This window comes from Rhipicephalus microplus, chromosome 8 (assembly GCF_043290135.1).
Source record: "Rhipicephalus microplus isolate Deutch F79 chromosome 8, USDA_Rmic, whole genome shotgun sequence".
In the NCBI taxonomy this organism is placed as follows: domain Eukaryota; kingdom Metazoa; phylum Arthropoda; class Arachnida; order Ixodida; family Ixodidae; genus Rhipicephalus; species Rhipicephalus microplus.
In genome coordinates, this window is record NC_134707.1 from 58,597,849 (window position 1) to 58,624,451 (window position 26,603).

The following is a 26,603-nucleotide window of genomic DNA, read 5'->3' on the forward strand; positions in this document are numbered from 1 at the left end:
TGACGTCTGGAGATTGTTGAGAAATTAGATATAATAAGTCTGTAGTTGCAGAGAGAATTGAACGGCAGTTCCACTGAAGTACTCTAAGGTACCCTATGATGATAAGCAAGCAGTAGCAACTGCTTGATCTAAGATACTATCTTTTAAGAAGTCCGCTTTAGTCCTAGGTTCCTTCACACTCTTTTTTGTTTTCGGATGAGAAGAATTATTAAGTTTGCTAGTGGGTGATCTGGTGCGTTTCAAAAGGCGAGCATCCATATCTACATCTCGATTAATTATTGATTCTGAATCAGATATACCTTCCTGCTCAGTTGTGTTAGGACTGGAAAGCATTGCCTCATTATCGATAGAGACATCTGACTGATGTTCGGCAGGTTTACTAATTGAGGCACTAGGAGGTTGGATACGCTTAGTTATTCGATCAGATGTACCCGACATCTGTGAATCCATAATACTATTGAGTGATTCGGACAGATTGAGTAAAAATTTTTCTAATACTTTTTCTACGGCCTTTTCTACCATAGCATAAATGGACTGAGAAAGTGATGCATCCATAGAAAGAGGTGAACGAGCTGCTATACCGGCATAACCCTGACTCCTGCTTTGAATTTCTGCAATCGCTTCTCTACGAGAGCATCGTCTCCTTTCAATGATTTCAATCACCTGAAGTTCTTTTGATCTTGCGGGGCAGTTAGGATCGTCTGCAGCGTGATTTGCCTTGCACAAACAGCATGTCTTATTGTCTGATTGACACTCAGCAGTACTATGACCAGCCCCGTATATGGCTCCGCATATGCGGCATCGAGTCTCCGATCGGCAACCTTTAGTACTGTATCCCAAGCGCCAACATTTAGCACATTGCAGCGGACGGGGAGCCAAAGCTTCGACCTTATAAATAAGCGGCCATGCCTTGATCTCCGAAGGGCGATCTGTTCCAGCGAATGTGGCAATTACAGTTTCAGTGGGAACTTTCTGTTGGTTTTCCTGTTTGGTACAGCGGTAAACAGAAATAACACCTGCTGGGGAAAAGATGTCCAAGACTTCTGCTGGGCTTAGACTTGCGTCTACCCCCCGAACCAATCCTTTGCAGCAAGCTAGATGAGGTGGGATAAAAGAGCTCACCGGATGTGATGCAAAAGTAGTGCACTTCAGAAGGTCTTGGATGCAGGCCTTGTCTGGTGAGCAGCATAGTATCCCCCCGCGTCCAAACTGACGAACCTCTGTTATCAGTAGAGAGTGGGGAGTGATCGCACGAAGTTCCGTTTGGATTGTCTTGGGGTTTTTTATGCGGATGAACCTACCGGTGGTCGGCACCAAAGCGACAGGAACGCTACGGGTTCCATTGCGGAGAAACAACTCCAGAGGAAGATCTTGAGGGGGAACAGAGGCTGACCAGAGGGCAGGCCTCTGGCCCGGAGAAGAAACAGACATGAAATAAGAAGTTACACTTATCAATGCACTAAAACAGTTGCGGAACAAGAGGTAGATCTAATAAAATAAAATAAAAGTAACCGCCGGCTACTTGACCGCAACCCTGAGGATGGAACAAGGAACGCAGCCGCAGGCACGAACAAGGAACGTTAGCGCGAGACAGCTAGTCGAGAGAGGCTCCATATAGAGACGCTCTCAGAGAAGGCCGCTAGGATTGTCGTCTTCTTCACTTGCCTGCGCTGCGCCTCTCGAGCAAAACCGCCTTCTTCGTTGTCGTTCCTATCTCGCCGCTAAATGCAGCTATGCACGCGGCAATATAATAGCGGAAATCAAGAAGAAGAAATGGACATGGGCTGGGCATGTAGCGCGTAGACAGGACAACCGCTGGTCATTAAGGGTAACTAATTGAATTCCCAGAGAACGAAAGGGAGTTCGGGTTAGGTGGACAGAAGGTTAGGTGGGCAGATGAGATTAAGAAGTTAGCGGGTATAAATTGGAGCAGCAAGCACAGGACCGAGTTAACTGGCGGAACATGGGACATGCCTTTGTCCTGCAGTGGACGTAATCAGGCTGATGATGATGATGATGAAGATGATGATGATGATGATTATGTTATTGTGGTGACCACATTTCAGACCTGAACTGATCGTTTTTTTTAATTGCAGGAGATAAGTACCACAGGGAGAGCTCTGCTGACGATGACCGTATCAACATGACAAGTTTCTGAAAAAAACTACTCTTTTTTTTCGCGATTTCAGGAGTGATATCATCATCTTGCACTGAAACTAGATATATTCTTTTTAAGTTCCCATGAGGTTAAGAAGAGGCAAGGGTTCCAGGGAAAGCAGAAAGTCAGACAGGCAGATGAGATTGAAAAGACACTTGAGGATCATTCTTGGCCGATATAAGTGCAGTTAAATTTTTTTCTTTTTATTTCATTTAAAACGGCAACACGCGATTTATGTTTCTGTTGACTGTATGCATCAGTTGCTCTTCAATCAGTTAACAACACCGTATATGCGCATATGTGTGATTGTCGAAGACGTTTTGAAATCTCATGTTCTACCTAGTTGTGCTATTGTGTTCTACCTAGTTGTGCTACCTAGTTGTGCTAGTTGTGTATATTGTATGTGCTATGGACTTCGTTCGTACGGACGCTTGGACCATACGTGCACTGTCGCAACATCGATGAGAACAGGAAGAAACCCAGAAATACAGGGCAGAGCACTGTTCCTTGCTGTCCTCATCGATTCTGTGCAACAAAGTTTAAGATTATGAACCAACGCAATAAATTGAAGTATATATTTTAGATACCTCTAAGGAATAAGAAGTAGCCGGCGTCGTGTTTGTGCGCTAACATCTTCTTACGTCGCGTCATTAAAAACAATACTGCGAGGACAGCGTGGCCGCAACAAGCACAGGACACGGTTGGAGGCCTTTGACCTGCAGTGGGACTAGAAAGGGTGGAGAGCGTGATCATGATGGAGTCAAAAACGCCTGTAAAATCTCAAACCTGTTGCTCCTCAAACGGTTTCTTCCTATATTTTCCTTTGTATAATCTCTTCGTAGTTTAGCACTGCTGAAATTTGGGTTTGTTGGAAATGTAGCGTCGACAAAAAAAATGGTCTCGATGAACATGTACACCCAAGAGGACACGACACAGACGCCAACATCCAACAAAGTGTTTCCGTAATAGGTTACTCATATTGCTTGAGGAAAAAAAACATCACAGTATCCATCAGCACCTCTGTTGTGTCCTCTTCTTGAGTCGCGATCCATCCAGCGCTGTTTAATTTTTCTACACGACACCTCGCGATCCCATTGTAATCCTGAAAATTACGTATATGGCTTCTTATCGAATCGGCGCAGTGGTTGTATGCTTAAATTTCAATACGAAAGGTTAAGGTGTATCGAATCTAGGCAGTTTTTTCTGTGTGCCGTGAAAGCGTGTTCGCATCCAGATATTCTTCCCCTCTTGTAGCTAGTGCAGCCACTCTGCCCATGCCAGATTCTTCACTATGTGTTATCGTATCATTGACTAAACTTACATACTAGAATGCGCAGGGTACGCCTCAGTTTTGTCGATTCATGAAATAATATAGCAAACTACGTTACAGACATTCGATACACTCTCGAGCACATCACCTTGTCTAACTTGATAACCCAGCTTGGCATTTCTTTTTTTTTCTGTTGCTACGTTTATACACATTGATCATTCCAAACTATTGGTTACAGGACACGTTCTCTCGACGCCACACACAGCGGGTTTGTCTGGTTGATGTCATGCTGAAGTCAGATGTGCCCGACTAAGGATAGGCCATAGACTCGCAGCGTCTATCCCCGCTGAAAAGAGCAGTGTGTGAGTGTCGTGGTCGAAGCTAGAAGACCCTCATTTGCTGCCGGGAATGACGTCGACCGACTTGAACTCGCTGTGCTTCTACCTTTCGAGCTTGTCAGCGGATAGGCTATGCTTCATCGACGAACGATTCGCTTTGGACTTCCCAAAGCGAGAGCCATGACCTTGATAAGGATTGTGAGCGCTATTCGCGTCTAGCTGGAAGGTATAGCAGTCTTGAAGAGGCGCCTGTCTTGCATATGGCCCAGACATACTGCCAGCTGATTGAAATAGGTGCGATCCGACCATGGAAGCTATACTGGCGCAGACGCAACAGGCCACCCATGAATTTGGGAAACACTTATTAACCATACGTGGTGCAGAAGCCAAGAAGTGTGGTGCACGAAGGAAACTCGGGAAAACCCGGCATACCTGTTGGTTGGTCGCCGTCGAAGGCCGGGCATACCACGAACTTCGCTTGTTCACCGCACGGAATAAGCTGCCGTGCGCCGCAATACTCCAACCACCGGAAGGACGTTCTGCGCTCCTCGTTCATTCACTCCTGGAGGCACGTTGGTAAGCTCTGGACAGCCGCACTTTTGGGGACCTGGAATCGGCGTCAATGTTACGGCAACGCTGGCCATTAAGGGTCGACATAGCCAGTCTTACGCCACCTACGAAATATGATAACTGGTAAGAACGTTTTAGACTGGAGCGAACATTTTAGCTGTGAAGTATGACCATTGTAGGGACGGATGAGGATGTATGCTTATAATCTTGCCGTGGCTCCCACCTTTTGAACGTAACTAAATAAAGCAGATGTTCGGGGGAGAGTGGAAACTTGTGGGGATCAAAGAACATGGCTAATCCTCTGTCATGGGAATCGAGATATGTTGTTAAGCGCTTATTGTGCATAGTTTCGTCACAGGGGCGAAGAAATGAAAGCTAAAACAACAAACTGTAATGCCACGCAAACAACGGTGAGCGGCTTCACAGGCAGTGAGGACACGCAAAGACGAGCGCGAACAAACTGTCATTCTACAATTGAAGTGAGCCGCTCAGGCAGAAAGGAGCATGAACTAAAAATAGAAGTTTGAAAGCTGCAAATAATGTCGGAGTCTTCATTCGCCATGTGAATGCGACTCAAGACACCCGCGTCTTACGTCGAAGCGCGCTCTGAACTCGTGCTTTATTACGCAGCGCCACCACTATTCGTACGTGACGATAACAGCGAGTTTTACCCAAAACGCCAGGTCTCCTATAGGTACATTGAGAAGGCCAGGTCTCCTATAGGTACATTGAGAAGGCCCAACAACGTTTTCCGTTTAAAGCCTTGGCCCTTTTCCAAAATAGAAGGGATATCGAGGTAGCGGAAGATTTTTGTAGGAAGATTGCGGGCCCACCAAATTGCACAGAAGCCCTTACTGCTCATTACACGCCACATTCACTTGACCCGCACCTGGACCTGCCTTTTTCAATGGAAGAACTGAATGTGGCTCTTGCTTCATGCAATCGATTGTCATCGCCTGGGCCGGATGGCATATCATACCGCCTATTATGCAATCTCGGTGATCGAGCACGAAGTGCTTTGCTGGAAGTATTCAATGAGTCTTGGAGAGATGGAACGGTCCCCAGAGAGTGGAAAACAAGCCGGTTGGTTGCACTTCTCAAACCTGGAAAATCGCCTCTAGAGCTGACATCATACCGCCCAATAGCGCTGGCTAGTTGCGTAGGGAAGCTGATGGAGCGAATGATCCTTGCCAGACTCGAGTGGTTCCTAGAACGCCATAGAATATATCCAGACGCCATGGCCGGTTTTCGTCGTCTTCGGAGCTCCATTGACAATGTCATTGACCTGGTGACCTACGTACAACACCAGAAAATGAGCAGACGGTTATCTGTCGCACTATTTTTAGATGTCAAAGGAGCATATGACAATGTCTCTCACGAAGCCATACTTGACGCCCTCGAGTCAGTTGGTTTGGGTGGGCGAGTGTACCGCTGGATCCAATGCTACTTACATATGAGATCATTGTTTATGCAAACTGATGATGGGCCGACTTCTGAACATTATACACACCGTGGTGTTCCCCAAGGTGGTGTATTGAGCCCCACACTGTTCAACCTGGTTCTGATCGGTCTCATTGAACGCATACCAGATTCCGTGCAGATATCTCTCTATGCAGATGATATTTGTGCCTGGACATCAGGTGTAACACGTCCTCAGGTACGTGCGAGACTCCAGAAAGCAGCGAATTCAATATCGGCGTACCTTAGAGAACAAGGCCTCGAGATTTCTCCTGAGAAATCGGCGCTGGTCGCGTTCATGCGGAAGGCAATGACGTCATATCCCATCGCCATCAATGGACACAGTGTCTGCTACGCCAGGACCCACAGGTTTTTGGGGGTCACGATCGATCGAAATCTCTGCTGGAGTCCCCATGTGGCCACTCTAAAGAAGCGCCTAACGGCCATCGCACAACTTTTCAAGTTCCTCGGAGGCAAAACGTGGGGCACATCAGTGCACGCGATGTTGCATTTGTACAAAACGCTGTTTCTGGGGTACCTGCGGTATAGCTTGCCGGTTCTGACGAACGCTTGCAAAAGCAGTATACGCACAATAGAAAACGCCCAGGGTCAGGCACTCAGAGTTTGTCTTGGATTACCACGCTGTACATCAACAGCGGAAACCATCGCAATCGCCAAAGATCATCCGGCCACAGTGCACATTACTTTGGAGGTGCTTAGAGCTCATATTAGACACCTTGCTCGCGCCCCTGCCCACCACCTAGCTTCGCTTCCAGAAGATCGACCGAGTGCCTCCTTCTGTAAGAGAGTATTGACTTTCCGTGAGTGCCTTCCAACAGTCTACACACCTCCGGAACGGATACTAACACCTCCTTGGTGCTTGGACCGACCAAAACTGCGCTTGACAGTGCCGGGGATTCGCAAGAAGGCGGAGCTCTCGGCGCCAGCTTTAAAGCAGATGATTCTACTCATGCTACACGAAGAATACAAAGATCATGTCAAACTTTACACGGATGGCTCGACAACTGTTGGAGGATCTGCAGGAGCTGTGATCTTCCCAGCAAGAGCCGAAACCATCCAGTTCAGAACGTCACACAAGACGACATCGACAGCCGTGGAGCTCGCGGCACTCCGCAGCGCACTCCGCAGGATTGACCAAGAGACACCACAAAAATGGAGCATTTTTACTGATTCGAAACCAGCTCTCCAATGTCTACACAATACTCTACGTCGTGGACCTCAAGATCAATTGGCGCTCGAAATACGACAACTGTACCATCACCTAATAGACGAAGGACATGACATATCTTTTCAGTGGTTACCAGGCCATTGCGGCATCATCGGTAACGAGCATGCCGACAATGCAGCTAAGAATGCTCACGAAAATGGAGTGATGGAACCTATTCCACTATCAAGAAGTGACGCAGCAGCAAAGATTAATACGCTTGCGCAGGATGTCGCAAGGTCTATGCGGAATACGCCCGGTTTTCTCCACACCCGTCTTCCCCGCCTGGACCCATGCCTACGACTTACTATTCCATCTGGCCTACCCCGATCCGAGACGACCCTTCTCTGCCGTATGTGGCTTGGGGTGTCTTTCACGAACGCTTTTGCCTGCCGCATCGGAATGAGAGACAGCGCTACATGCGACCATTGCGACAATGACGAAACAATTGAACATATTTTATGTCAGTGCCCCCAGTACAGCTCTCAGCGACAGTCCCTCTCAGCAGTGTTTGCTCGCCTCGACGACCAGCCATTTTCTGAGCAGTCAATCTTGGAATGTCGGAAAGATCGAGCTTCACGCCAGAAAGCAACGAAGGCGCTGATGAAGTTTCTGCGAGCGACCCGCCTCGTAGAACGATTGTGACACTACTGTGTGCGAGTGTGTGTATGTGTGTTTGTGCTTCTCTTCCTCCCTTTCCCCTTACCCTTTCCCCAGTGCAGGGTAGCAAACCGGATATGTTTTCTGGTTAACCTCCCTGCCTTTCCGCATTAAAATTTTTCTCTCTCTCTTTGAGAAGGCCGTTTATGTATTCAGAGGAATAGAAGAGCTTGAGATCTGGTTATGTCAAACGCAGGCGGTGTTGGCAAAATGCGAGGGACTCCACACAAGGCGAAAATTCAAATTAGGCGAGACGTGGTCCCGACGACCCACGTCGCACGCACAAACTTGCCCACTGCGGTGGGTTAATGGCGCTCGCATGTGAGGACGCGGAGCTCTACAAGCGTACTTACTACAGACATTGAACAAGGTGACTAAGGACTGTAAGAACAACAGCAAGGTCTATCCCCCGCCTCACGTCAAGCTCTTCCGGGCTCGCAGTGTTCACCCCTTTGCATGTTGCAATTTGGTTTCCATCTCAGCTAAGCCAGACTCAGTATTGGTACGTGGGCTCCTACAAACTCGATCTGCCGGATTGCGGAGACCCCTTCTGCAAACTAGAGCACATGCTCTGGTGGTGTTCCCCGTTACGGCACAACGATCGTCTCACCACGGAAGCGGAGTGGGGGGAGGCGCTCAAGAGTTCCGAGCTCACCGCTCAGCTGCGGGCCGTTCAGAATGCCCGCGGCGTGGTGGTCAGCTATGGCCAGCCAGCCCAACGTGGGAACTGCCAGTGGTGGCTCTTCACGTGTGAGAGGACTTTCCGAGTCACCCCTCTATAGAACGTCATAATGTAACAATGTTTGTCTGTAATACTGGGTTGCGGCCCCACACTGCGTCTGTGTCGTTTCGTTGGTGACACAAGACGTCGTGAGGACCCACGCCAGTTTTCAATTTTCGGGTCCTGGAATGACGCGAGCGCGACAAGTCCGTGAGTGAGATGGGTTCTGCGCATGCGCCTCTATATAAGTACGTCACAAGCAAAAACTGGCCGGCTACGTATCACTCGTCCATCCCACCGCAGAAAGCGAGCTTCAAGTCGACATGGGGACCGCTGCTGAAGCAAACATCTTCCCCCATGTTTCAGTTTTGCGAGATTGTACGCGCATCGTCTGAAGTAGAAACGAAGCTATAGTTGGAAGCTGCATCCACGGTCGCGAATAACACGATCGTAGCTGCTGCTGAAACCTGGAGAAACGCTCGTGGTCTTCGTTCGCAGTCGAAACGAAACTGCTGAACGCCACATCTGGTGCTGATGTAAAGCGAGGCTCAATGATGGATGGAGGCTACAAACTTTCGAAAGGATGCGAAGCTGCTGCTTGTCGCAGTTTTCACTGGTCACTGCCTACTTGATCACAGATAATGGCCATGCAGTCCGCGTGCGCCGGGGGAAATATAAAATCAAAGGTGTTTACCAACAATACGATTGCGGCAAGATTGCAGATGGCGACGATGACTTTTGAAGCAACGCAGCCGTTTCGGTCGTTCTCGAACGCCGTTTTCGCTCCATTGCGCAGTGACAGTTGCGATGCTATACGTTTTCTGATATATCTCCGAATCGGCGAAATTTGTCAAACGATAACAAATTAGCGGGAGTTTGATGCCATCGAAGAATATGTACTCTGGTCAGAACCCCAAAAGAGGTCCTGGTTATCCAGTTTTTCTGATTAACAGGGGTGTAATTAACGGAAATTACTGTATTTTCATGCAAGCCGGCCAACTTTCTGCAGAGCTCTTGAAATCCTATAAATGTCATTCAGCAATCATTATGCGCAACTAAAAATGAGTCTCTTTAAGTTTCACGCTTTAATACAATTGGCTGTTCAAAACGCATTTTTTTACTGTTTTTCTCTTTTCCAGCATCGGGCAGAACTGAAGTTAGATGAAGTGGTGACAAGAAACCCGCAATCAGGGAACAAGATGTGTCAACAGGACACCGCCAGAATTGTCACTGCATGCGCCGATGCAGTGGCAAGCTAGAACTGGTTGCGGTTGCACCTCCTTCGATTCTTCAAAAGCTGCAATAGAAATGCTGAGCAAAGTTGCACCGTACATGTACATGACACTGCCTGCGACGATTTCATATATTTTGCATTGTGTACATGCAAAAAAAAAACAGGAGTCTTCCGTTTGACATGGCCTAATGTCTCAGCCGAGAACGGACAACATATGGTTGCCCTAATCGTGATGTGAAGGAAATAACAAGCCCACTGTCCTTTCCATACACTAAACATACGATGTCTCATTGCATAGGAAAATGCTTGAATACTCTTCTGCCTACCACGGTGGCTCCGTCGTTAGGGTACTCAGCTGCGGAAGCAAAGGTCACCGTGGATTGGATCCCGATCGTGGCGGTTGCATTTCGGTGGGGCCGAAATTGCAGAGGCCCGAGTACTGTGCAATGTCAGTGCTCGTTTTAAAGAAAGTTATGGTCGAAATTTCCAGAGCCCTCCCCTAACGGCATCTCTCATAATCATATCACGATTTTGGGACGTTAAACTCCAAATAATATTAAAGACGATAGTGTTATTTTGGGATACGTGAAATCAGAACTTTTGGACCGCTTTTCTGTCTCACGAAACGATTCAACCATACGGCCAAAGCTAAAGCGCTTGCTGAACGCCCATCTATCTTGCACTGGTGGCTGCGTTCATACTTGCGAACATTGCCGATCAAATATAGCGAATATTACGCATATCTGAGGCGTAACATCAATACGTGCGTATAAGGTGATGTGTTCCATTTAAGACAATACACAGACACGTAATTTTAAAGACCCTAGCACTTCTTAGGCTGCGCTGAAAATGCGACGTTATGCTCGAAAAAAAAAAGGCCAACGAAAGACATTTGCAGTGTGTCACGCAGATACGCCGCAAATTTCTATTATTCAATACTGATCTGATTCGTAAGGATTCATCCGTCGTTTGTGGTGCCTTGTACTCGCTTTTTGTGAATACGTATCATTCGCGTAGCATTTGCTGCACTGTCTTCAATGTGATATGCAGACGTTTATATGCCTCTGGAAAATTCAAATGAGTTGCGAATGCGCGCAGTCGAAGACGACACCATGAATTGATTGATTGATTGATTGACTGATATGTGGGATTTAACGTCCCGAAACCACCATATGATTATGAGAGACGCCGTAGTGGAGGGCTCTGGAAATTTCGACCACCTGGGGTTCTTTAACGTGCACCCAAATCTGAGCACACGGACCTACAACATTTCCGCCTCCATCGAAAATGCAGCCGCCGCAGCCGGGATGCGAACCCGCGACCTGCGGGTCAGCAGCCGAGTACCTTAGCCACTAGGCCACCGTGGCGGGGCTACATGAAGTGGTTATGCAAATGATGGGTCTTTCTAAAAAATCATTCAATCACTCGAACTTGCTAGAATGAAAAACAAAAAGCTGTCGATTTGATTGATAATCGAACGCCTCATATACGCTTCATATATGGGACATGTTACGCCTCATATATGCGACATCCGACTAGCGGGAGTAGGCACCACATATATACGAAACAGTAGAAATGAAGCAGCCAATAAAGAAAAAAAAAGAAACAGTAGAAATGAAAAACAAAGTTATGAAAATTGGCAGATCGCCCCATGGTGGTTTGTGCCAGAACTCCCAGGAACGACCAACCACATGCACTGGAAATCAATGATATGCGAAGTACGAATGAGGAAGGTTGATATGTCACTTTAAAATCAGCACAACGTTACGAGATGGAGGTGAATGATGCCGTATATGACTTCCGCGTCATGATTATCATCTTCACGCCTGGCATTTTTGTTCGTCGTTCATTCACGTCACGCAATGTCAAATTTGGTATATCTTAAGCTGGCGAAACGGCCACGAGCACGCTATGAGTGTAGCATGCAGTGATGTTTTACATGACACGCATGTCATGATTATCTTGTTTGGACGTTCCATTTACCTTCCCCGTCAATTCACGCCACGTAATACCGAATTTGGCATGTGTGAAGCTAGCGAAACAGCCGCGACCGCGCTATGAACGTAATTGATTGATATGTGGGGTTTAACGTCCCAAAACCACCATATGATTATGAGAGACGCCATAGTGGAGGACTCCGGAAATTTTGACCACCTGGGGTTCTTTAACGTGCACCCAAATCTGAGCACACGGGCCTACAACATTTCTGCCTCCATCGGAAATGCAGCCGCCAACGCGCTATGAACGTAGCATGTCGTTATGTTTTACGTAACAGGCATGTCCTGATTATCATGTTTGGACGTGTCGTTTACCTTTGTCGTCCATGCACGTCACGTAATAGCAAATTTCGTGTATGTGAAGCTACCGAAAACACCGTGAGCGCATCATGAGCGTGGCACGCTGTCATGTTCTTACATGACACGCATGCGATGATTTCCACGTGAAGGTCTGTAAATTATGTTCGTCATGCAGTCATGTCGTGCCATACCAGTTTTGCGATATTACTAGTAGACGAAATGGCCACAGGAACAGCAAGACCATGACATGTAAACCCCGACATTCATGACATACATGCCATGATTTTAATGATATGACTAGTCAGTTATGCCCGTCATACAGTCATGTTATGCCATACCAAACGTTGTATATATCCCGTTATAGAAACAGCCAGAAGAGCTAAAAGTCTTAGGCAGCTGAATAGATAGATAGACAGATAGGGTCAAACTCGCCGAAGTTCGCTAAGAATTGATTCGCATTAAGATATCAAAGATCCTGGTTTATAAACACCTCTCGGACATTATATCACAGACATTAAGCGCGTGGATGTACAGCTACTTGTATATTTTTAAAATCAGAATGACGCCCCTTCCAGCTAAATCCATTATCAGACACGTGACCAGCGGCCGAGTAAGCACGTGCAGTAAAGTCCTTGCGGCGAGGCATTGCATTGCAATCCGCCGCCAACGCTCGAACGAAGCGGAGCCTGTCACCGCACTCCTGAAAAAAAAAGTATGTTCAAACGCCCCATCGGCCGGGAAGCTTTTTAACCTCAGGCTCGACATCCGACTAGCGGGAGGTGAACGCAAGCTGCTTCACTTCACCCTTCCAGGTCGCATCTTCGCCGCGCGTAGGAGATACGACCGACGCTTCCGTCACAACAGCAAGTACACCGAGGTTTCCCTCTAGCCATAGACCGACACTCCACGCAACATTCAGCTTCCATAGGCGCCTTCAGGGTCACTGGCAGCCATGGCGTACGTGGAAGTGCTGTGCTCACAACTTTCGAGAGTGCCGCAACACGAACTGCGATGCTTAGACAACGACGGCTTCACCGACCTTCCGAAGCTCGCCGACAAGTCTGTACCAGAAGCAGTCAGCACGGTTCGCGCCCATCTGGAATCCATAGCCGCTCTGCGCGACCGTCGGGACTGCGCAGCCCACCTATTCACCTGCATGGCCGGCCTTGGCGTCATAGGGTCCTGGGTTCTCTATCGCGCTGACCGTAGGGAGGACCCCACTGATATCGTCGGTGACATCCTGAAAAAAATGCGGCAGAGACGCGTCTACGGCGTGTTTGCGAAGGCGACGGAAAACGTCTGTTGCACCTGCCTGCTCGTCCCCGAAGAAGAGAGAGGCAGGGACTTCAGGCCTTACTTGTTCGTCGACTGGTACACAAAGCCCTGCGTAGCCATACACGAAACTCCCGACATACATTCGCCGTTACTCGAAACCGTCCTCCGACAGACGCTGGGAAATCCGCCACGAAGCTACCGTTGCGGCGTTTATCGAGACCTGAGGTCGCTGTATGCTGGCGTCCTCCAATTGTTTTCGTGATGCAGCCGCCGACTCCCTCCCATGCCGTCAATGGGCAACGCGGTTAACTGTCCCTCCTTTTCGGCCACCGACTTTATACCGTAAGTCATTTTTGCGGGCTATTCTCTTTCTATGTATGGCGTAGTTGCTCTGCCGAGAGAATTTAAGCCCGTGATCTCTGTAGCCAACGTCACAAACAGGTCTGCTTTCGTGAATAGTAACTGCGTAGATGAGGCTGAACACGCTCATTTTAATTATACCGTTATTGATGTAGCGTTCCTTGGACAATCCTGAATTTAGCGTATAATTATCAAGCACGAAAAATTATGTGATGCGGTTTCCTTGATTCATACACTTCCGCTTAATTGAACGTAATGCTCATTGAACAATCGTTGCTAGTAACATCACTGGTAACGTGGTTCCACGGCCATTAACGTGGGGACACACAGCGATGTTTGCAAGCCCGAGAGGCTTGAATTTAACACAGCTAATTTCGGTAACGTCGATCACCAGTAGCGATTTGCTTGGATTCATAACTGCCGTAGCCGGTTTATTGCGTTATCCACCGTGAATAACTATTTCGTTTGTGAAACAATTCTTCATTGGTTGTCTCTCTTTCCAGCACCAAGACGATGTCATTTGACGGACCAAAATTTTTCATGAACTGTGCAGTTTGCGGAAGCCACTTGACGATTTACAAATAACCACGCATCCCCATCGGAGACTGCAGCAACGAAAATCTTGATAAGTACCACACCTGTTAAAGTTGTAGTGACAGCTGTGTTGAACATTATTTTACTCAATGTTTCATTTTTAACCAAAAATTTCTACTTTCCTTTTAGCTTCATACATTAAATTCCTTGCCGCGTTCCTCTTCGAGCGCCCCTTTTGTGTGTATGAGCACCACCTGGAAGAGAGCATCATCCTATCCGTTCACCATCTGTTGTCACCTGCGTAGTGGAACATCATCTTAATCTTAGCTGAGTGACGAGGCCTCGACGAAATGGCTTAATGCTCTTCACCTACATGTTCCTTCATAACTGTGACGAAGGCGATGAGAGACTTCGCACTTCGTGTTTTATGAAACATGTTGGGTCTTATGCAAGCTGACACATCCTGGTATCGACCATGCAGTCGAATAAAGGAACTTTTATATGCACCCATGCTTTTTGGTATATTTGCTTCGCAACTGTCTCTTGTGGCCAACCAAATTGAAGCATTGTTGATATTTCTACTCTTCAACATACGCCATCAACTCCCCCCCCCCCCCTTGAGCATGCGTGTCATTCCTCAACAAGTTTCACGACGCTTCGCATTTTCCTAGCTCGGGTGACAGCACAAGGTCTACGAAGTTGCATCTGTTCTAGCAGGACAGCCGAAACATCACATGACGGAAACAGTGGGCCTTGCAAACAGTGGAACGCCACAAATTTTCTTTTGAAGGAAATATACTTTCTTGGTGCGCAGAACGTTTCAGGAAGAAGTCACATGGGACAAAGCGCACACACGCAACCACTTTATCGCACAGATGGCGGCCGTATATATAAAGCCAAGAGGGCGAGAAGATGACCCACAAAAACGGAAAACTGATGGCGCATGAGCTAGAACATCTTATTATACGAATCTTGCAGATACGTTTTAACTGACAAGATACTTGTACTCATTGTCCGAATGGGGCACTTGCACACTCGGTTACCGCCTTGCGAATAAAAAACGCTTCATTTCCCGTGCGCTCTTGTCATTCTTGTCATTACTTCGCATTAATCAAGCCTCCGGGTCCACTAACAATGGGCACAGTCATTATCCAGGTGGCTGCCCACTGATCCACGCTTGAGATCCGCGTACTCCTTACGGAGATAGTTCAGCCATGCAGCGCTCCATCTGACCGATGTAGTATCGGCCACAACACAACAAATCGATATACAACACCTACAATACATTCTACGAACATATTTGCAAGCTTCTTATAATACCCTATACCTGAAGATCCTTCGTTTTTCATAATTTTTTATAGAAAGCCTGGATGGTTCTAGCTGTGAAAACAACCTTCACCCTAATTTTTTTTCCAAGGAATTCTTTTTAGGCAGTGTGAACGTTTGTGCATATAAAGTATGGCAGAAACTTTCGGGTTTGGCTGTTCCTGAATTGTGTACTTCATAATCTTTCCCAGCTTCGTTTAATTCAGAAGCGACTCTTCTGTGCCTGAGAGCAATTGACAAGGAAAGCCTGCTTTCTTACGTTAATATGGCTGCCGAAGCTGCTCTCAACCTGGTGATGACAGTACCTTGACACCGATGCCATCTCGCGTGCTTTCGCAATTACTCGCTCAACAAGCTTGGAGTGCGCTCAACTAAAATGTATCAGGGCTTTCTGGTTCTGGCGGAAGCATAAGCTCTAGGTCTAAAAATCTAAGTTTGTTATTCTAGGGGAACTCCGCCGTCTACATGCAGAGTAGTCTCGTTATCAGAAATAATGCTCAACTCTCATCGGCGTCCTGCCGTGTGTCACACTGTTCCGCACTATAAATGACTAATAAATCATTAGCGTAGAGAAATACCTTAACGTTATTTGTCTCGACAAGCCTCGCTGTATGCGTTTGTCATAACGAGCTAATAAAATACCACTGAGTACTGGAGCTAAACATGACCCAATGCGCACGCCCTGTATTTGAGTGTATCATTTGTCGTTTCTTGTGATGAACGTCGACTGCGAATAAAAGTTCAGAAGTTCAAGAAAGCTATCTACGTTAGTTCCACAAAGTCTACAAAAAATTATTCTCACCACAGCATTGGATGCAGACTTCACCTCCTCGCACAAAATGTCCTGAAGTAGGGAATAAAATAACTCTTTAACGTCTACCGAAAACGCACAAGCACTTTGAGGGCACTCATCCCCTAGAAAATCTAAAACGTCCTAGGGATGTTTTACGAGGAACGTATCTTCAATGGTCAAGGCATTGGCAGATGTCGTCCGACAAGTTTCTGCCAAGAGTCATACTCCAAAACAGACACAACTCCTTGTTGGTCTTGGTTGTGAAGGAGACAGAGAGGCTGGCACTTTTGCACGTCCTCCCGGATAGGGCCAACTTAATGAGTCCCTCGCTGTTTCATACAGCCTCACGGCTTCTCGTTTTCTTTTGCCGGAGCTACTTTCCGCAGTTCTCTGAAGTTCCCTGATAGAGCCGCTGCAACCTTTTCTTCGTACAGTGGTTCGAGAACTAGGGCGAATCCTCCTTCCACGTCAGACTGGAGTAAATTGATGTCCGCTTTTTTTAGGAGCAGACACGACATGCCAAATTCCTGAAGTTTCTTCTCTCGCGGGTTCCTTGGGCAGACACTTGACTCCTTGTTGGATGCAGCTCTCCGTTTCATCAGCCCCAGTTCTCCCAAAGGCTTGTCCGGCAAGACTGACCAACTCAGTTTTATCAAGCCTTGGGTGGACGCAGCTCTTAGGACCGAGTTCCAGAAGGCCATCTTTGGGTATCCTCTTATTTCCAAGGAGGAAAACGTTCTACCCCGAAGCGGGTGCTTTCGGTTTTTCTCCTTTGTAGCCTTCTCCCCGCGGAACGCCAATGGAACTCGGCGGTTTGCGAGGAATTGCACAGATCCTACAGGAACACTTTTTTGGCTTTGTCCATTTGTCTCACGCATGCGCACTGACGGGACAAGGAAGACTTCGCTCGCTTTAGCAGTAATCGCTTTCAGCGCGAAATCCTTGAATCAAAGAGGTTACCGCAGTCATTGATGTGTCTGGTATAGTAGCCTTCGCGTACACTGGTGCGCTGCTTGCGTTGACTACGCTTCGAACTCAGCTCGGAGGCCACGCAGAAAAGAACGAGTGGTTCAGATCTGCTCCACCAGGTGCCGCAACGGTCCCGACAGATCGCAATCTTTCAATGAACTTCGTCCGGTACATTTCATCTTCATTTACCAGCGCACTGTTGGTACATGGCCACGTGGTGCGCCACATTCCGATCGAAGTATTCGCCTCGCTCGAAGCCGTTAGTATCACCGCCAAGAGTGTTGCCGAAAACTTCGTGTACTTCACTGAAATACCCCTCTCGTGGTTAGTGGAGTGCAACACACGGAGACGAAGTCTAGAATGTGAAGCAGTACACGTCGTGGGCGCGTAGTCGGGCTGTCGTTTTCCGGAACCAACCAGCTCGCGGGAACTTTCTTTGGTTATAGCCAGCGAGTCGCTGGCGACGTACTTCGCATCCATCTCCAGCAAGAAGCGGTCCAAAAGCGCGTCCTGAGCCGCACACTCGGCGTTGGGGACGTGACAGAGAATCCAGGGACCGATCACCGTCTCGAACATAAAGACAAGTATAAATCGCGCAAACGCACTCCAGACGCACCTTTATGTCCCACATTACAGCGATACTCGTGCAAATTGTGGAGATAGCGTCCGGAATGAACATTTCGGTGATATTCAAGATGGAAAGAGAACTGCCACCGTTCAAGCAATACAGTTAGTCCCCTTGGACGCTGGATATAGCGCTGAGCAGAGCATGTCCAAATCTACCACAGTTATCAGAAATAACGAAAAAGTACGGAGAAGAAAAGTTCGACTTCTGAGTAGGATTAGGATTAGAATTAGGATGTTGTAGGTAGCCGGCGGATCTACCCTTCCAAAATTTGCAGGTAATTGCCCTATCCTATTATTTGCCAATTGTAGCTAATGTCCTTTTGTTCGTTTGTTTTTTTAACTAAGCAAGGGCAGGATTTGAAACGGTCGCGCGTAGCTCGACGTAAGCCGAACTGTTGAACCAGACGTAAATATTATCTGTTTTGCAGCGAAATTTGTTATGAGATCATGTACAAGACTGAAGACATTATCCAAAAAATCCAAAGAGTGAGAAATCAAAAACAAAAAAACAAGAAAATAATTACAATTTTATTAACGATAACTTGATTTTTGGAGCCGACCTGGCAGCTGAGTTTGACAAACACAATTATTTTGGGATGTACGTCTTATATTTATTCACATATTAGAAACTACGTCTCAACGTTTTTCGTTTTTTTTTTCGAGAATTCGTAAAAGTGGGCATTATGTTGAAGTACGTTTAGTGGCTTGAATGAAATTGCACACCGTATCAAATACATCTCTGTGGAAATGTCCCGAAACAGAGCCACAAAAATTTAGCAGAGTTTATCTGGTTAAACTTAAACCTAGCTTCGCTAGGTTTAAGTTCGCTAGGGAACGTTAGGTCTAGCTTCGCTAGAAAAACTAGTAGTCTTTTCCTAATTACTACCTAGTGATACATGATAGAAAATAACATGATAGAAAATAATGTTCAATAGATACCGATTCTTCGCAGAAAAGACGAAGGCAGGAAAGCCATCTCGCACTTGGAGTGATTTTGTCGTCTTCTCTTCCTCGTATTCTTGTGACACGTAGTAGTGCATAACGCCACCATCATATAACGGATAATCGAGCGCCATTGAAACAAGAGCGGTGTATGTTGTCGTATTATAATTACATAAAACACGGACGTCAGCCATTGTCGCTTGATCAAAACAGCTTGACAGCGAAGCTAGAACGATGGCGAGTTTCGCTTTGGTACAAAAAGCATCATCATCACCGCCATTTATTTCACCAAAAAAAAGCACATTTATCATCATCATTTCGAGAATCGGCACTCTTAGGCCGTGTTCACACTGAGCATTCCGGCCGCTGAAAGTGCTCCGAATCCGGTTCGGCGGCGGCGAGATCCGCCGAAAGGGCCCTCTCCGCGCCGATCGCTCTCGGACCGATTTTTGCGGCGCCGAATCGGTCACCGCGGACCAATAGGAGCGCTAGTCAAGGAATTTTGAAAATTGGTGGCGAAGCCCTACTAACTTGTTATGCCGCAGTGCACGTAACTGAATGTTGAAACCAACGGGAGTTCAACCTACTCTGCGCCTACTTCGCGTCCGTATTTCGTGAAAGAGGTGACCGAGCTTGCTATTGGCGTGACCGAGCTTGTTGCGGTCTTGCAGAGCAAAACGAACCCACCAACGCCGCTGGCGTCGGTGGTTTTTCTGCTCTTCGTGCATTACAAGACAGCCACTTGCCAGCAAAGTAAGCAGTACTGTCTTTTCTTGGTTCTTGCGTACGAGAATCGTCGAAGTATACACCACCGGATAGCGTAGTGGCGTTTGCGAGCTGCGACAACAACCGGGTGACAGCGCATCCATCCCCCGTTCGCCCCGTAGCAGATGGAATATTCGGCGGCGCGGGGCGCGTCCAGTGCGAACGACGCTGCGTTTCGGCGGCAGGGGAATTTCGGTCGCTGTGGAAAGCGGATGTTTCAGTAGTAGACGCGACCTGCGCCACGGACGACAATGGCACGGCGAAGACAACTACTGCAAAAAATAATAATAAACAAACAAAACGAAAGAAAGCACACGGACGCAGGGACGCAGTCCAAGTACCACCTTTTCGCATCTTTCCATCCCATATTCATCATATACAAGTACCGCCATCCAGCGTGCATTTCAAGCACTAAACGAGAGGTGGTTTCTACGACGACGACGACGACATGGAACATACGAACCAACGGCGTAACGAGTTTCGCCTCTAAAAAAAAAATCGTGGTCGGTGATTCGTGGATACACAAAATTAATAAATAATTGAACATGCTGAAACTTACCGTGCAATCCTTAGGCTGACGCTGTAGACTCTAAACAACTGCACTCCGTAAAAAAAAAAAAAAAAAAAAAAAAGGCGCGCAAAGGAACGAATCCGCGGTGGAAGCCTTCGCTACTCCAGAAAAGAAAAAATAAACCGTCGCGACAGCGGCCGGCCGCGGCTACCCACGGCTTGCACAATACTACCGCGCGCCCGGCAGTGTTCTTGCGCGCCATGGCTGTAGAGCAGCGCCGCCGCACAACTTCCGAACAACTATGTAGTGCATTTAAAATTTTAATGCTGCCACAACGAAATCGCTGTGGTACGGACTGTTGTAAATTGTAGAATGTCACCACCGTGACCAAGCGCCAATCCTGTGAACGGCACTATTTATTAGGCCTGTTCACAAAACTCTGGTTGGAGACGGGTTGGGAGGCGTTTAAGGCGCGCAACAGAAAGCGCCGGCCACGGCACCTCTGCGGCTGCTGTTTTGTCGGCCGGACATGTAAATGGTATTCTCGAACAGTGTACGGACGGCACAGCTCTTTGAACCGGCAGTCTAGGCGGTGAATCTCCGCGGCCAACGTGGATAGTATTGCCCGAAGCAACCACTGACTCCTCAGAGGTGGAACCCTTCGTCTGCGTACTTTTCAGTTACTCCCGATGGCTACCATAGACTTGGACAGGTTGTGCTCGACGCTGTCCAGCGTCCAAGCGGGCAAACTGTATTGCCTGGACGGTCACATTTCTCTTCCCATCCCGAAGATCACCGGAATGTCCGTTCCCGAAGCCATCGCCGCAATCAGCTCGAGCATCGCTCTCATGCCGGACGTGAAGGAGCGTCTGGAGTGCATTTGCGCGATTTATACTTGTCTCATGTCCAACAGGGCAATCGGTCCCTGGATTCTCTATTACGCCCCCGACGTCCAGGAGGCACTTTTGGACCGCTTCTTGCTGACGATGGATACGAAGCGCGTCCTCACCGACTCGCTGGCCATAACCGAAGAACGAATTCACGCGTGCTCGTTGGTTCCGGAGAGCGAAAGCCCGACTACGGGCCACGACTTGTACTGCTTCACATTCTGGACTTCGTCTCCGTGCGTCGCACTGTACAGACCACGAGAGGGGTATTCCAGCAAAGTGCATAGCGTTCTCGGCAACACTCTCGGCGGTGATCCTAAGGACTTCGAGCGAGGCGAATACTTCGACTAGGATGTGGCGCACAACGTGGCCATGAGCTTGGCTCTGTCGAGCCGAGCTTCGTAGGACGTCGGAGAACGATGATCTTTGCTTGGTTTCCCGCAGACACCTCTTGTACCGGCCGACACCGACTTACTGCACGGTAAGAAAAAAAAAAAAAAGAGGCCGCGTATCTGCGCGCTTCGCTGCAAATGTAATCGAAAAGCGATAGTCTTCTGTGTGGAGGCGCTGTGTGAGATATGGAGACGTAGGAGTAATGTCGACAAACAGGAGATCGTAGAGAACCTGGAGCCTTTGGCACTGCAACAGAAGGCGACGAAAACTCTGTTGAAATTCCTACGCGACACCGACTTAACAAGCGACTGTAACAGCTATGTCACACACCGCGAAAGACAAGACTGGACTATGACTGAGTGGGCGCGCATGTGCTGCCGAATGTGCTGTTTCTATCTTCCCTCTCTGCTCTCTTTCATCTCCCCATCCCTCTCCCATGCGCAGGGTAGCAATCCGGCTGCCTATAGGCTGGTTAACCTCCTTGCCTTTCTTTTCCCTCTATTTTCCTTCCTTCCTTCCTTGGCAAATGGCTGAACCGTGCAGTCCACAGGGTGCGTTTTCGTACATAGCGTCGCTTTTCCATCGTAGTGTAAGAAACACGTAATTCGTGTAAGGTGTAGAATAACCAAGGTTTTTTTTTTTTAGAATTAGGTATATCTGCATTCCCCAGTCAAGAAACACGCCATCTAATGCTGACGTATTGAGGTTTCGCCTCATATGTGCGTAACATTTGTTGTTATTTTTTTTTTTCATCGTCAATGTTCACAACTATGAACACTGCCACCAGATAAAGATGACTGGGTCATACGGAAGTGCTAAAACTCTGGCTGAACTGAGTGGCAGACACACACAGACCGCAATTTCTGCGTTCAAGTATCCCAACAAAGATTGTCGTCGTTAAAAAAAATCGTACCGTCTTTTGAGCACTTGCCTAAGATGGCGGAAACGGCGTGAGCCATTCTCTTTTCGCTCCGTTGCATTGGTCTCTCCTGGAACCTTTCAACCCCATACGTAGTGTCCAATGCCTCAGGTTTCACAGGAATGGAAAGCTTTCTATCTCTAAGGTGGCCTTGTAGTGGGACCACTTTCTGACCAACCGACGATGTCATGTGGTGAGGTCATCCCGTGACGTCACAAGTTCTGGCCATCGGTGATGCCATCGCCTTACGAATATTTCCACGTCATTCGTGGCGATGCCGCTGACAGTCAGCTCTCGCATTTGACGAGGCATGTAATCCTGTCGCCTCAACAAAAAACTCCCAAGCATTTCTCCGAGGGTGAACATGGTTAAGTGCGAATACACGCGGTGATGCTATGAGGGGCATTTATTAATTCGCCTTATTATATTTATTAATCACACTATGTTGCCTTTATGGTGTAATGGTTCCTGGGAATCGCAATTTGATCACACGGGGGAGTTTACGTTAACTCACTGCCGAATGCCAACGGATTTTAACTTTACTCCCCCTCATAGCATCACCAAAGGGGGAGGGGGACGCGCGCAGCGGCGTTAAAGATATAAGGCGCGTTACTGACACCGATATCAGCGTCGCGTTTGTGGCTTATTTGGTAGAGCGTCGCGCTGCGGCCCGCCAAGTCCTCTTTCTTTTAAAGATAGAGAGAAGACTGTGGACGCCGCCGACGGCGGTGGATGGTTTGGGGTCGCTTATAAAGTGTAGTCACACTTAAAACATTGGCGAGATCTGGAAAACTTGTGGTCTATTCGTTCAGATGTAGGTGATGACAAGCACGTTCGCAACGGATATTATATTTCTTTTGTCGATAAGCAAGTCATTTTGAACTTTGTAGGCGCCTCAATTTATATGTAACACTTTTTTTACGCAGTAAGAGAAATTCGGAAGCAGATGCGCGTTGGAAATGTGCGCGTCCCTCAGCTGAAATTCGAAATTGTGAATAATTTCATTCACGTCACTAAAGTAAACAGGCTGTGTTGCGAGGAAAATGCAGCTAACTACGCAGCGATATATAGATATTTGATTTTGCTGAAGACCACTGCAGTTACCGCGATGAAACACCACACCAAGAAATATTGTGCTACCCTTTAGCCATGTTTGATGACTTGCTGCTCCAACGACTCTCCGACGAGAGTATATTGACCCCAAAAAGGAGTTCACGTTACTACTTTAAGGAACTAATACACGTGGCTTGTCAAAAGATTCTTTTTTTCTTAGCGTGTACGTCTCCGAATGGAATGGCGGTACCTTCGGTGTTTTGATTAATGCGCAATGCCTTGTCTTTCCTTGTGTTGAACACAGATAGCACGCTAAAAAAAATTTAATTGACGAGAATTACTAGGGCAAAAAAAAAAAACGGAGCATACGAGAAAAGCACACAAGGGACCTTTTTCTTGCGCCAAGTAATTCTCGTGAATGTGCACCAACTATAGGCCTTCAAAGTTTACGATTTAGTTTGTTCGTTTCACGTGACTGGAAACATTGCTAAATTTAGAATTCCTTGCTTTATTATGCTTTCCAGCCCGAAGACTGTCTCTTGACAAACGAATGGAGAACTGCATCGACCAGATCTACGACTTCCTCCTCTCGGGCCGGAAAACGTTGTTGGCAGCTTAAGGGCTGCGCCGAATCATCGCCTTCTGCATGCCTTACTTAGCACTTTGACTCAACTACCAATAAAATATTCGTCGTACTTTTAAATTGATCGGCAACCCTTACGAGGATTTTGTTTTTGTTTTTACCGCGTTTACAATATGTTTTGACTGCCTGTAACCTTTAGAAGCACCTGAAAGTTATACTTAGTTTCTGTGCACTTTTGCTTCATAAGTGTGTTACATGGCTTGTGATACGTGACCGAAATTTCAGAACGTGTGCTCTTCACTTACAATGTGGCCCATTGCGTCCACCATTAGACGAATCGCCAGTACAAATTGTCACCAAGATTACCTTCAAGCGGCTGACATGTTTTGAGAAATGAGCCGAATAAAAAAATTTTTATCGATACGGTAGTGCTTTGTGGGGTTCCTTCTCTTTTTGCACCGTAAAGCAGCATGGTTAGGTTTTCGAGTGCTGCGTTTTTCTTGTCATTAAATCGCTTACGGCCGGCCCCAGCATAGCTCCCGTAAGATTCAATACACCGGGAATGTTCCTTGTTCTTGAGCTATTTTCCCACACTGCTGAACATAATGAAGCTTGCGCTCACTACAGCTGCCACACTGCATGTCTCATTACGCTGCTTCAGGCTTACACTCTCGATCTTTTTGTTTATTAGACTAAATTACATCATGAGTATTTTAGTAGGCGTTTTTAAGGCTGTGAATAGCCTGCACATTTGCCTGTGTTGCATTTTTGTCACTAGACAACACTTCGGAGTGAGAGAGAAGAAGAGAGAGAATTTATTTACAGAAAGGTAAAGAGGTAGGCCTGAGCAGTGTCTTTGACCGTTTGGGCATAGTAAAGATGTGTACGAATATAACAAGCAAAGTTCGCTGGATGAGCCGAATATTCTATCGCATGCGTGTGTGTGTGTGCGCGTGTGTGTGTGTGTGTTTCTTTAGATGTTATCGGAACGTGCGAAGGTTTACTATAAATGTTATTCTCTGGCGCGAGTATATCTTAGCACACGATTGTTCAGCCTGTAGTATGCTTTAAACCCTTCGAACTGTGTCTGGCTGCTTTTTTCCATTAAAACGAGCATCTGCCTATTGAAAATTCTCGTAGTGATTGACTCCGGCAAAGATCTGTTCCATCGGGTACAAGTATAACCACCGCTGAAGCATTCATTCCGCCGCAGAGCCAACTTAAAAACACTCGCGGCAGAGATTCCTGCCCAAAATCTCACAGAGCGCCAAAGCCTTGAGAAACACCGCGACACGTTTTTCTGTATGCAGACATTATTCATCGTATAGAAGCGCCCAGAAATGATATTGTGATAGTAGCAGCGCTTAGTTTTTAAATCATGTCAGCGCTATAAGCGCCCAAAAAAATTTGGTGGGGGATGAGGGCGTTGGACGAAAAATTTTGGGGAGGGGGTTGACCCCATCCCCCTTGGCTACGCCACTGCAAGCGCTGTAGGCGCCACTTTTACGCATGCATAATCGAAGATTCCAGCGCTGTCGCTGGCAGTGAATCTTGTTGTGGCCTAGCAACGAATGTTGTATATGCATTGCATTTGGGAATACGGATACTGGTATTGTTGGCTACTTGACATGTCTCTGAGTTGTCTTGTTTATGTTATTATGTACACTTTAGTGATTCGCCTGCTGATTTGATTGATTGATTGATATGTGGGGTTTAACGTCCCAAACCACCATTTGATTATGAGAGACGCCGTAGTGGAGGGCTCCGGAAATTTTGACCACCTGGGGTTCTTTAACGTGCACCCAAATCTGAGTACACGGGCCTACAACATTTCCGCCTCCATCGGAAATGCAGCCGCCGCAGCCGGGAATCGAACCCGCAACCTGCGGGTCAGCAGCCGAGTACCTTAGCCACTAGACCACCGCGGCGGGGCGTTTGGCACGAAGATCGCATGCTTAAAAAATGCTTGTAGTAGTACTGTACAACACCCTGTGTTTTGGAGTGTTAGTTTCTTTTTTATGTAACAGTAAGCCTGCATCACTGCATACATTATTTATTTTATTTATAAAATACTGCAGGCCCAAACAGGGGCCCGAACAGGAAGAGCAAAAGGAGACAAACAAAGCAAGGCAGAGAAATCGCATACTCAGCAAAAAAAAAAATAACACTGGCATGTGTACAAAAGAAACTGCAGCAAAAAATGAGGCAAAAACTACATAATTTCTTTAAAAGTGGTACGCAAAGGTGAAGCAACAAAAGTAGAAACATAAAACAAAACGTTTTCACAGGCTGAAATAAGACCATGTGATAAAGGCACGTCAGACTTATATACACAAGGAGGCATGAGATAAGGCAAGTGACATTGGCTTTTTAAACTAAGGATCAAGGAACAGAAGGATAATATTTAATGAAGCTAAAAAATTTGTACATCCTGGTCAGAAGTTCAAATAGTAACATGTTCTAAGAAATCGTCTTTATGTAAGGGGGGAAATGGTACGTTGTTCCAGTCGGTGATTGTTCTTGGGAAGGAATATTTGAAAAGATTAGTGCGTGTCCGATAGGTGTTAGAGAGTCAGCATGACGATGCCGTTTTGTTCCAGCAGTAAGCGGCAATAAGTAAGGACTTGGGTTTATAGCAAAGAGTTTATTTTTCAGTGCAAACAGGAATTTTAGTCTCTGTATTTTTCTGCGCAGGTGTAGTGTTTCAATACTATTCTTCATCATTAAACTAGAGG

General features: G+C 47.0%; 1 long non-coding RNA gene across 1 annotated transcript; it reads left to right on the plus strand.

Annotated features, from left to right (window-relative positions):
- Positions 1 to 12,569: 12,569 nt before the first annotated feature.
- LOC142769068 (uncharacterized) lies at positions 12,570 to 14,606 on the plus strand. The gene is made up of 2 exons (XR_012885634.1): positions 12,570 to 13,548; positions 14,070 to 14,606. It is a non-coding gene; the product is annotated as an uncharacterized LOC142769068 (long non-coding RNA).
- Positions 14,607 to 26,603: the final 11,997 nt, after the last annotated feature.